The sequence below is a fragment of the Poecilia formosa genome, unplaced genomic scaffold (assembly GCF_000485575.1).
Source record: "Poecilia formosa unplaced genomic scaffold, Poecilia_formosa-5.1.2 Scaffold36, whole genome shotgun sequence".
NCBI classification, from domain to species: Eukaryota; Metazoa; Chordata; class Actinopteri; order Cyprinodontiformes; family Poeciliidae; genus Poecilia; species Poecilia formosa.
In genome coordinates, this window is record NW_006799975.1 from 684,759 (window position 1) to 696,642 (window position 11,884).

General features: G+C 40.9%; 1 protein-coding gene across 4 annotated transcripts in view; it reads left to right on the forward strand.

Annotated features, from left to right (window-relative positions):
* Positions 1-11,884, forward strand: part of cdk14 (cyclin dependent kinase 14) — a 172,033-nt gene that overhangs the window by 22,949 nt on the left and 137,200 nt on the right. The window contains exon 1 of one of the 4 annotated variants that reach the window (XM_016670638.1): positions 8,740-8,889. The exons of 2 other annotated variants lie outside the window; for them this stretch is intronic. The gene's annotated coding sequence lies outside the window, so the exon portion shown is untranslated. Of the gene's footprint in view, positions 1-8,739; positions 8,912-11,884 lie in introns of those variants that run through there. One more of the 4 variants, XM_007550415.2, reaches the window with a different exon arrangement.

Here is an 11,884-nt window from a genome sequence, read left to right on the forward strand (position 1 = left end):
CACAATGTCCGGTTGGTTCTCCATTACCATCTTGTCTGTCTGGATCTGGAAGTCCCACAGGATCTTAGCTCCTGTGGGATTTATATAGTAAAAGGTGCTTCACAGGATTTTTTTTTTTTTTTACAAGATTTGAACTGGCTGAAGCTAAATCTGCCACTTGAGGAGTCCTGTTTAGAACAGATTTAGAGCAGATGGTGTTCATCTTAATGCAAATTGTAGATATTTTTTTGTCCAAGTAATATCCTTTCAGTCCATGTTTTTTTGTAGAGAGAGATGGTCTGTTGAGTGGAAACTTTGAGTCCAGCATGTTTTTTCTGACTGCAGATATGTTCTAAAATCAATTGTAAGAAGTTTTAAGACATGAATCAAATACAAGCTTTTCCACCTTTCCTCCCTCAGGTGGAGTAACAGTTGCAGTCTACACTCTAATAGTTCCAGCCTGACTGATATGTTAGTCACTTGCTTGGTAAAAAGCGATGTGAATTTTCTCATATTACCTTCCAAACAGAAACAATAAGTTCAATGAGATTCCAGGGAGACGGTTAGGGTTAGGTTAGATATATATGCAGCATGGCTGTTGAAGACTAGTGACAGCAGCCTGTAGTGGACTCATTGCCATCTGCTGGCAGTGGAGTGGAAAGCTCTAGTCTTCCCACTCTGCTGTCATCATTATCAGTAATGCCGCTCCAAAATGGCCTGGATCTTGGTCTCACACCTTAACACAGAGGGACTTACTGGTCAAGTCTCTGAGACGTTTCTCTTAGCCACCACAGCTTTTTTCTAGACTCCTTCTGCTTAGTTTCTAAAGCTTGCCAGACTGTGTGTAGATAAGAGTCATGCCAAGGTCAGTGGAGCTTCAGAAGCCACATTTGCACAGCAGCACACGCTCTGAGACTTTGGTGCTTTGTGCTGGTCTGCGGCGGTATAATGTGAACAGTAATCTGGGGGGCTGAAGCCATGTGCTTAGAGATGAATAGGGATTATAGTGCTTCTTTAAATTCTGCAGCAGCCCTGTCTGTCTCATGAGCTCATGTCGTGTCATCCTGTTGATTTGCATTCTGAAGCCAGTCAGCTGCACAAAGCGGCGGTTTATCCCTGACAGCACGCAAATGACAGGCGGTTCAGACCTCTGCTGTGAAGAATCATCCACATGCTAGCACCCCTCTGGCCCAACCTGCTGTTCTATCAATTAGCAAGGCTGTTTTTCCCCATCCCTTCACCTGCACACTATTTTGTTTTTGTGATGTATTCTGCTCATCTATTGACCCGTTTGGCTCCGAGGTGGCAGCCGATGTGAAATGAGCTGCAGAATAACAGTGAGGGTGATGGAGGGAGGCCATCTGCAAGGTCTGGATCCCTGAAGCAGAGACACATACACACACACCCTCTGAGCTCAGAGGGAATATAGGCCAGGAAGGGGTGTGAATATCACTGAACATGCACAAGCACACATGCGCACACAAACAGACACAGACCCAGAAAGCCACCTAAACAGCTGGAGTGTTAAGAGCAACAGCTGCATCCTCACTGGGTCACTGTGCTCTCCGCCATGGCCAGCATTAAATGGGTCTGGTGCTTCTGCGGCATTATTCGCTTCTGTCCTTGTCAGTCGATTGGATCTTTTCTCAGAAAGGTAGGTGCTGGCTCTGAGCTGGGTTTGTACTGTGGGGAGAGGAGGCTGGGGGTGGGGGAGTCAAGGTCAACAACAACAGCAACTGGAACAAACACACACATCCTGCGTTGCATGAGCTCACGCTTCGCTTTGCACACTGTGAAAATCTGGGATTGAGTGTGTTTCACAAGTTTCCGGGCTCATGCAGGGTGGACAGCCAATTATGAGCAGAGGCAGCGTGGGGTATGATGCAGCGCACCTCCGAGTGTGAACACGCTGCACACATTTTAACAGCAGCCCCGGGCAGACGGCTGCTCTCATCTCACTTTGTGCGATCAGGTTGAACTCTCGTTATAATATGGAAGTTTTCTGGCAGAGCGGAGCCGTGGACCGGCAGGTCTGAACACCCAGACAGGAGCTTCATGTGTGGGCCAGAATGACAGGATGATACAGCACATGGCCTGTCACAGTGATATAGTTATCAATCTACTGCATGATAAAGTCATTAGAGTGACAGATCCATAAATCACTCATGGTGCTGTTGACCTTTTTAGGCTAATATATCCCTTGTACAGGCACAGCTTCAAAAGGGAACCCGTTTTAACCATTTACTGCTGCAGTTTTAATAAGAATTAGGAAAATATATTATTATTCTCAAGGTTTTCCAGCATAATTTAAGTTTTCTAAATTGAACTGGAAAGTCCTTTGCTCAAACTATGAAATCTGAAGTGGGCTTTGAAACCACTCTCTCTACCTTAGTTATGTTAACAAGCCATCACTCAGTGCAGTTGAGGGAAACACCAGAAATGGGCTGATTCTGGCTTTTAAGGCCGATGCCGACTATTTTTACATCAGTCTAACTGATTCCTGATATGTACTGCCAATTTTTGGGGGGGCCGATTCTTGAAGCGGATTGTTTTTTCTCCTTCTGTTTACATGATAAAAAGGACATAATGGTAACAAATATCATTACACAACTCTCAAATTAAAACTGGATGGGAGTAAATGGAAATAGGAAACATTAAAGGGGGAAATAAATCAATTTATGGTTTAAAAAACTGACTGTATTAAAAAAATAAATACAGAATGTAGAAACATAGTTAAATGAAATTTGTCAACAGCGATAAAAGACAGTTTTTTTCATAATTTAGTAACTTTTTGTACCACTTAAGAAGAGTACACTTTGCCTGTGTGTTACCTTTTAATTTCTCAACTGGGCAACACAGTTTGAAACAGTATAATTCAAGTCTTTAATATAAACTGTGTTTTTTGTGCATTAAGACCCTGATTTATCTTGTCTGTAGAAATACTAACTGAAAACAGCAATGAAAACAGACTCCCCTTTAAAACCCCGCAAGGAAAGTGCATTATGCAGATTCACCAGGAAATATAAAATATATGAACAAGTCAGAAAAAGTTTATACTGCCACAGCAAAAGAGATGCATGCAGAGATGAATGTCTACATTACGTGGACCTGCTTGTGTTCATCAAGACACACAAAAGACACTAATGTTCAAGGTTCATTTTAATTGCATGGAAGGAAATAATAATTTCTTCTGCTAATGCGAGTCTATTGTCTTTCAGCTCAAATATTTGGCTGTAAAAGACAAAACCCAGTGAGAGGGCCTGTGGGAGACCCAAGAGCAGACCTTATGTTGACCCATCTGTTGAGTTGAGTTGAACCCAACACCTGTAACAGGATCAGATTTCAAACAGACCAAGCTGAGGTCTGTCAGGTTCATCAGGCCAGAGAGGGCGGTGGGCTGGGGGAGCAAATATTCGGCTGAATTTAATCGACCCGAGTCCACATCAGAGCACCAGGTTGCCAAATAAAGGAGCAAATACCACTGAAATTAGGATTTGATGGATGAATCAATATGGGTCTCCCACAGTGTGGCCTCTGTTTAATGAGGCAACATTTCAGTGGTTGGACTGTGTGTGGTTTATTGCCTATTTACAGACTTTCTCTGCAGCTGCAGCGAGACCAATCTTTCTATGGTCCGACTGCATCATTACAGGAAATTCTGATGAACAAAGTTAATGTTTGCGTATTATTTCCCAACTTCCTACTAGAGTTTCTGAGTGAAATAATTCCATTCCATTCCAGATTTGGTAAAAACTACTCAGTAATAAATATTTAATAAATTGGATAGAAATAAATGGAACCATAAATGAATATTTACAACAGCAGCTAAAAAAGGAACTGATTTGTTGTTTTATAAACTTAGCAGAAACCAAGCCGTTGTGCAGAAGCAGTGTGAGATGTCCTCCCAGTCGGGGGCAGCAGTCAGGGTTGGGAATCAAATGCAGTAAAAATGATTAGCAAATATCAGTATCTCCTTTCAGATGTCTGTCCTTTCAGATGTCTGTCTATCCTGGGTCTGGTTTGCTGCACGTGTCCTCCTGTTAAATGGAGACTTGTCCCTCTGTTCATTCTCAGGATAGAGGGGGAGGAGGAGAAATGTTGACAGGAAGGGTCACCATGATGTTTTGTGGGATATATTATGATGAAGGAAAAAAATATATAAAAAATGTTTTATTTTGGAAATACAGTAAATCCATCAGAGCAAACAGTAACAAACAAAATACTGATATAAACTGTTGCTGCAGTTTAATGACGTGGTGGGAACACATTGATTCACAGTTGGAACAGGTTTTTTCCTTGTGAACATTAAGTGGAGAAGTTTTGTTCATTCTTAGATTTGGGATTGGATCAGAGTGAAGTAGGGGTGAGCAGAATGATCCAAAATATTGATTATTAATACCCAGTAGTGTAGATGTTAGTGTGGTAAGATTGATACTTTGGTTACAGATTCCCTGTTGAAATTTTATTTTATGTTTGTCTGGTAGTTTCTCAAAGAGATTTTGTTTTGATTTGCTCTCAAATGAGTTTTTTACACACTAATTAGTTATTATTATTATTATTATTATTATTATTTTGGTTTATTAGGTTAATAAGTTATTAAAATATTTTATAGACACCTATAAAATTTGGCCAAATACCATCCTAGGTTTTAACAAAATAAATCAAAGGAAAAACCACTAAAATACCTGAAGATCAAAAGTTTGATGATATATCAAACTTAATACAAATAATTGGTATCATATTGTTATCAGTGATATGAGCTCTGTACACACATTCTAGTTTACTACTGTTTATTGATTGGCCTGAACCTGATTGTTTTGAATTGCTTCTCAACAGGATCAACATGGACTTATTGCAGTAGTTGGGATGAATGTGAATATAAAACATGATATGATTTCAATTTTCTGATTTGTTTTATTTCAAGTGTCCTTGGATGTGTTCTGCTTTTACTTCCTGCTTTATGAATGTATTTAACTGAACTGAATTTGGTCTGCAGAGTGAAGCAGAAGGCAGTGCTGTTGCCTTGCAGCAAGAAAGTCTTTGGTTTAATTCCCACTGGGGGAGGTGGGGGATGGGCTTTCTTTGTGTAATTTACATATTAAAAAGTGTGTGTGGATTGCTTTGTGTATTATGTGGAATATATGATCTCCATCTCCAACTGAGCATTTTGACCACAGGTGACCCATATTTTCGTAAACTGCAGCTGAGGACTGGGAATGTACACGCTGTGTTTGTGGAGTTTTAATCTTGTTAAAATGCAAATGGCCTTCACTGCACATGTCATGGTTTCAACTGATTACTGTTTGCCCTGGCTTGGAAATTGACTCCAGTTTAGGTCCAATCTAAATCCAATCTTATTTTGGATTTCACACCTTAGTGCCTCACTCTAATGTAAGAAGCATGGTGTGCTTCCTGTAGCAACCGGCCTGTCCATCAAGGCGCTACCTTTCAAAGAGAGCAGGAGCAATGGGAAAATAGGAAAACTGGTAATTTAGTGTGAAAAAAACAAACATGAAAGGAAATGTGTGTGCTGGATTTCTCTTGTGGAGCGTGACAGAGGGTGACATTCTGTGGGAGTCAGGTTTTCCTCCTTCAGGCACTGATAACATAGATTACTGTATTGTGTTTGTGTGGCAGCAAGTAAACCAGCTTAACTCTTAATATATTTTGGGACACATTGCTCCTTCATGTCTCCTCTAACAAATTATATTTTACATGCCTGCTAATACAGCTGAAAACACATTTACAGTGTATAAAAAGGCATATTACCAGTTTTTCTTATTAAATAACATGATATATATTATGTTAGACCAATTCAATATGATTCAATTCAAATATAATATTAATTCCAGAGTAATTAATAACTGCAGCAACTCAAACTGTCCAATTTTCTTCAGAGTTGTTGTAGATGGCTGGAAGAATCTCCTGTAGTAGTCAGTGCTACAGTAGCTCTGGAAAAGCCTTAGACTGGAGACACACTGTTGTGCTATGACAGTCTGATGAAGATGAAGCTGCATAACTTTCTTTATTTAATGAAGAATTCATCTTTGCACAATAATCTCCAGACGATACACAGAGGTCACCAGAACAGAACCAGATGTTGTCTTCAAGTCCAGCTTCACAGCAGGCAAACAGCAGGGGTCCTGATATGTGTTGAGTTCAGGTCAGTTAGGATTAACAACACTACATGTATCTGCCAAATGTCTAAATAATGAGAAAGATATTTGTAAAATGTTCTTTTTTTTAATCAATCACAAAGTGTCATTTCATCAAATGTTGATGGGGCCAAAACTTATTAATTAAAAGGAAAAAAACTGAAAACAGACATCTGAAAAGTTTGATTATTGTGCCTCAGTCAATAGAAGTGGTAATGGGCTTAGGCATTGTATGTAATTGTGTAATGTAATGTATTACAGTGCTGTTATATTACATCAACATATATGTTAGATTTAAAGAATGAAATATGTACTACACAAAGCTCTAAAATAAGGATGATGTTTTAGCTTCAATGGTTAGATCAAACAGAATCTGACATTTCTGTTTATTTCAGGATGAATTATCAATGAAGAGGTTTGAATAACATATTCCTATTTATTTGTTTTAGAACTGAACCTATGCAGAGAGTTACAGGATTGAAGCTTTAATGATATGGAAAACAAGAAGAAGATGTTTGCATTGGGTAAATCATAGTGATTACTTTTTATAACAATTCAATAGTTAAAAAAATGTAACTAACGTTAAGAAACATGTTTCAGTGACAACTGATGACACAGCTCATGTCGCAGAGGCTTGAAAGGAGTGTTGCACAACACAATAAAATAATGCTACTGTACATATTTAACTGACCCTGCACGGACGTGTATCACTGCAGACTGGTGAGAGAGATGATGCTCACATGTTGCTAATAAAAGTCACTTCAGTGAAAAAGTGATTCAGCATTTAGTGGAGCTGGACTAAGAAGCAAAGGAATTAAGGTGATTAAGTTTAATCACTTAAGTTTACTTCTGCAGTATCTGGATGTTCAGGTTATTTTTATTACATTTTTGTCTGACTGTCATCCACCAACACAACTAGCACTTTGTACTAACCAACTTTAGTGGTATATCTCAACAACTAATTCCCTTCTTTCTTCAAAATAGGAGCCTCAAACAGACATCATGGCTTTACAATGAACATAAAGACAGACACCCTTCATTACATATGTTTGTCCTTTAACAAACAAAGCAATTAGGGATGCATATATCATCAGTAATATTGGTATTGACCGATATCAGTCATTTTTCACATATTAGTATGGGTCTGATAAATAAAAATGGCCAGATATTAACAACCAATATTTATTTATTGTTTTTTGTCCGGAGGGGTTCCAGAAGGAGGTTAGTCATGTGACGTTTGTTTGGTCATGTGACAGTGATGCGAGTCATGCTGCACAGGACTGTGGGAAGACTAGCTGAAGCAGAGAAGCAGTGGTGAGGTCAGCATGTGGTTGTTTCTGTCAAGGTATCGGAAGGGTAGTGAAATATGTATACTATATACAATATATGGAATAATATTAAATGTCAATATCTGCCCAAACGTTCATATCGGACCATCACTGTGGGTTGTGTGAGCTTTCACATCATGTAGCTGTGATTGTGGAATCAAAGGGGCGTGGCCGACAACTTCCAGGCTTCACCTGGGTGAATCAAAGGGGCGTGGCTGACAACTTCCAGGCTTCACCTGGGTGATTCCTCAGGGCTGAGCTCTGAGTTGTGATCCTCATTCATGCTGTCCAAACAACCGTGAACGTGTTCAGCATACTTCTCAGAGAAGATGTCTCCATTCCATGGGCAGTTGTGGACTAAACAGCTGCTGCTGTCTTTGCACAATGCACCCAGTCTGCAGTCCTCCATCACCTCTTATCATTCATATTTGTTTTAGGATGGATAGATCGTGCAACAGGAATGCAATATTAGTTTATTAACTTCAACCCACTCCATTGCGTGCTGGCACCTTTCAGTTGATCATGAGATATAAAGAACATTGATCACAGAATGAAAGAATGATGGGGAATGAGCTGGTGATACAACAGGATGTCAGCCAAAATGAACTCCTCTTCATGTTGAGCATGGGAAGTCTTCTACTTCTGCAGCCAATGTCACATTCAGACAGAGTCTGGACAGGCCAGGCAGATTTACAATTGACAAGAAATACATTGCACATTTTATCACATTCTTTTGGAATAGTTAAGTATGTCATAATAAAGAAATAACAATCACCCTTAGAAATAAATAAGAGAACAGTTGATAGAGGCAAGAACTGTTTTGCAAATACATGACATACTGCAGGACAAATGGAGCTAAAGCATCATTTAACAGCAGTGAAAGCTGTGGGCTGGCCAGATCCGGAGCTTTTACATTTGATCAGAGGTAACCCAGTTACCACACACAGCTCACCTTCCCTTACTGTAGCTGAGCTCGGATTCACAGAGGATTGTGTTATAAACTGATAGCTGATGCTGTCTACTTCCTTAAACTCTTCTGGGCTGTACCATTTCAGAGCAGAGCAGGGGTCCTCTGGGTTTCAAGAAGGTTGTCTCTGCTGAGCTTTTTTCCTCACTCTTCTGCTGCTTGAAATGTGTCCCCATCCCACGGCCACCCTACCTCCATCCCTTTTTACCCGTAAGCTCACAGTCACTCGGGGCGGTTGGCCAGAAACAACGCAGTCTCCTTCAGCTACCTTAGATTTCACCCCCACCCCTCAGCTTATAGTACAATCTTGTCATTTCCAGCTTGCAAAGGGAGAGGAAGAGAGAGAAGGGAGAGAGTGTGTGTGTATGACAGAGAAGGGAGGGAGGGAGATGTTTTGAGCTGGTTTGCAGGGAGAGAGGTTGGCCTGAATGCGATCTGTCTGTGCTTCAGAGGCATCCAGGTGAGCTGTTTCCTCCTGGAAGGTAAGAGGGAGACTGAGATTGGTGCTGATTGTGTCCTACATCCATGATCCCAGTTCCATTTCTTCCCTTGCTACGAATACAGTCCTTCTGCATGCGTGTGTGGACGAGTGTGAATAGTATTCCCCAGACACATCACACACACGTCATATTGTACGAGGCGATTCGCAGATGTGCAGGCATGTTGGCAAATGTGCATTTGTAGCTTAGATGCAAGCAGATTCCGCATGCATGTATGATGCATGTGTGTAGAGGTTTGTCTTCCAGAGGTTGATGATGGGTTGTCATGCTAGCTTGCCAGCTTGGTTGTGGATGGAGCACCTGAGGTGGATGTGATAAGACACTCTGTGGATAGGAAAGAAGTTGCAGGGAAAAGAGGACGATAGTTTGTGCATCTGTGCGTACGTCTCTGCAGCTCGTGCAGCAAAGTGTCAGCGTTCCCATTTGCCTGGAATAACGTCAGCTCTGTCAGCCCCACTTCCCTGCTGCCACCATCTCTTCTGCACTCACAGGAAGCATTTTATTTTACAGTGGTGAAATGGGTGCTGATGTTGACTGGGCTAATGGACGGGATGCCCTCGTTGCAGCATTTTTCTGCTCATTCTACAATATGTCCTCTTGCTTCAAGCAAATTTGCAACACACTCCTCTCTTTTCCAAGCCCACAGGAATGGAATTTTGGGTACTGTGGGGATAATGAGGGAGAGAAACAGGGACAAGCCATCTGCGAGAGCCTTGGACTCATGTAGAGACTTTCTGCAGGGCCATATGCAGGTCCTAGGGAAGACAGCAGGCTGAGAAATAAGAGAAGGGGAAGAAAGAAAGCAGCAACTGTAATTGTGAAATGGACATCTGAGGGTAGTTATGGTACAAACTTAGTTCAGTTGTGAAGAGACTCTACCTTGTATGTGAACTGCAACAACTTGACACTAAGATCTAAGTTTACTTGGAAGTTGATTCTCTTGTGATCCTACAGAAGTTTTAACAGCCTTTTAATGGCCACAAACAAATTCAATTTCTTTCAGATTGGCAGAAAGACTGTCTTTAAAACTTTAAAGTTTTCAGTTTCTAATTTATATTGGATATACACAAAAGCCAGTTTATCAGGTATGCATTGTTAGTATCAGGTTTACTGCCAGAGAAGGTGTCAGAAGCATTCCTCAGAGATTTTGGTCCTTATAAAAAAACCTCATGCACTTCATGTTAAGGTGTCAGCTGAACATCAATAATGAGAATATCTTATTTCACTACATCCCAAAGGGTTTCTGCAGGACTTAGGGTCTGGTGGCTGTGGAGGCCATTCACTATTGTCATGTTTAAGAAAACTGTATGACATGATGTGATGTTGGGGTACACCAGTGCTTCTCAATTTCAGTCCTCAGGCCCCCCTGGTCTGCATGTTTTAGATGTGCCTCTGTTCCAGAACAGCTGATTCAAATGATTCATGACCATCATGTACTGCAGAAAGCCTGTTAATCACCCACAGATTCAATCCAGGTGTGTGACAGAAGGGAAACACCTAAAACATGCAGGGCAGGGGGGTGTGAGGACCGGAACTGAGAAACACTGGGGTACACTGTGCTCTGTAAAGGGATTGACATGATCAGCAGGAATATTTGAGTAGACCAGGGGTGCCCAAAGTGGGTCCTCGAGGGCTGGCATTCTGCATGTTTTAGGTCTCTCCCTGGTTTAACACACCTGGTTCAAATGATGGCTCATTAGAGGCCTAAAAAGAACATTGACATACTGAACAGGTTGTTACTACCACCAGGGAGAGAACTAAAACATGCAGGATGCCGGGCCTCTAGGACTGACTTTGGGCACCCCTGGAGTAGACTGATGCAGTGGTGGGCATACTTCTACTAATATGCTAATAACGGAGCTAATTTTTGGTTTAGTGCTTTAGCATTTTTTCTAACTTTGAAAATGTTTATCTTACTTACATCTGCATCAACTACAGAAGTTTTTATTTGACTGTTGTGTGACCTTTTAGTTAAATAAAGTTCAACATCTATGCCAAAGCTTTGGATTGATATATAGCACTTTTCCAATCATTTTTGACCACTCAAAGCACTTTACACTCACCCATTTATATGTGTGTATTCCATACAGATGTATTGTATGCATATGTGCATATATATATATGCATGCCAATGTTTTTCAACCACTGTGCCGCGGCACACTAGTGTACCGTGAGTGATCGTCAGGTGTGCCGTGGAAATTATCCAATTTCACCTACCATATTTTCCGGATTATAAGCTGCTACTCTTTTCCTACACTTTGAACATGCGGCTTTTCTGTGGATTTTTGTTCAACCACCAGGGGGCTCTTTAGCAGGAAGTGAATCATTGGAAGTCAAAGTTGGAAATCAAAGAAGAACGCGCTAATTTTCATTTAGAACAAGCACATGCTAGAAGCAGGCACGACGGAGAAATGTTTTTAAACTCATATGATGCAGCTTCTAAGTTGAGGAGTATCGATCTGACAGCACAGGAGGGAAATAAAGCCGCTGCATGTAAACTCGGCGTGAACAAAACCGGATTTGGAGACGGAAAACTGCGTCCTTAATATATCCAGCAGTTATTAGGACGCAGCCCTCTGCTGGGTCCTTATGGGAAACCGAGATACCAGCGGCCTGTAGCCCGGTGAGGCTGATATATGTAAGTTTCCAGGGGGAGGGGGGGTCTTCAAAAAAATAAGGGTACGGTTTATAGTATGGTGCGCTCATAGTCTGGAAAATACGACAATTGGTCTTAAAAGATTTTTTGAAAACGAATTAATTATCTGCAAATAATGCCATCTTTGAGTGTCTTTGCTGTAGTAGTGACTAGCGGCGAAATCATGTAATTTTATTATCACTAGATGGCAGTAGGTACAGAGCATTTTACATTAAAACAAGAGAATTAGTGATGCATGAATGTTACTACATTCATGCATCACACACGACAGTGTTGTGGCACTGTTCAGGTGTATTTTT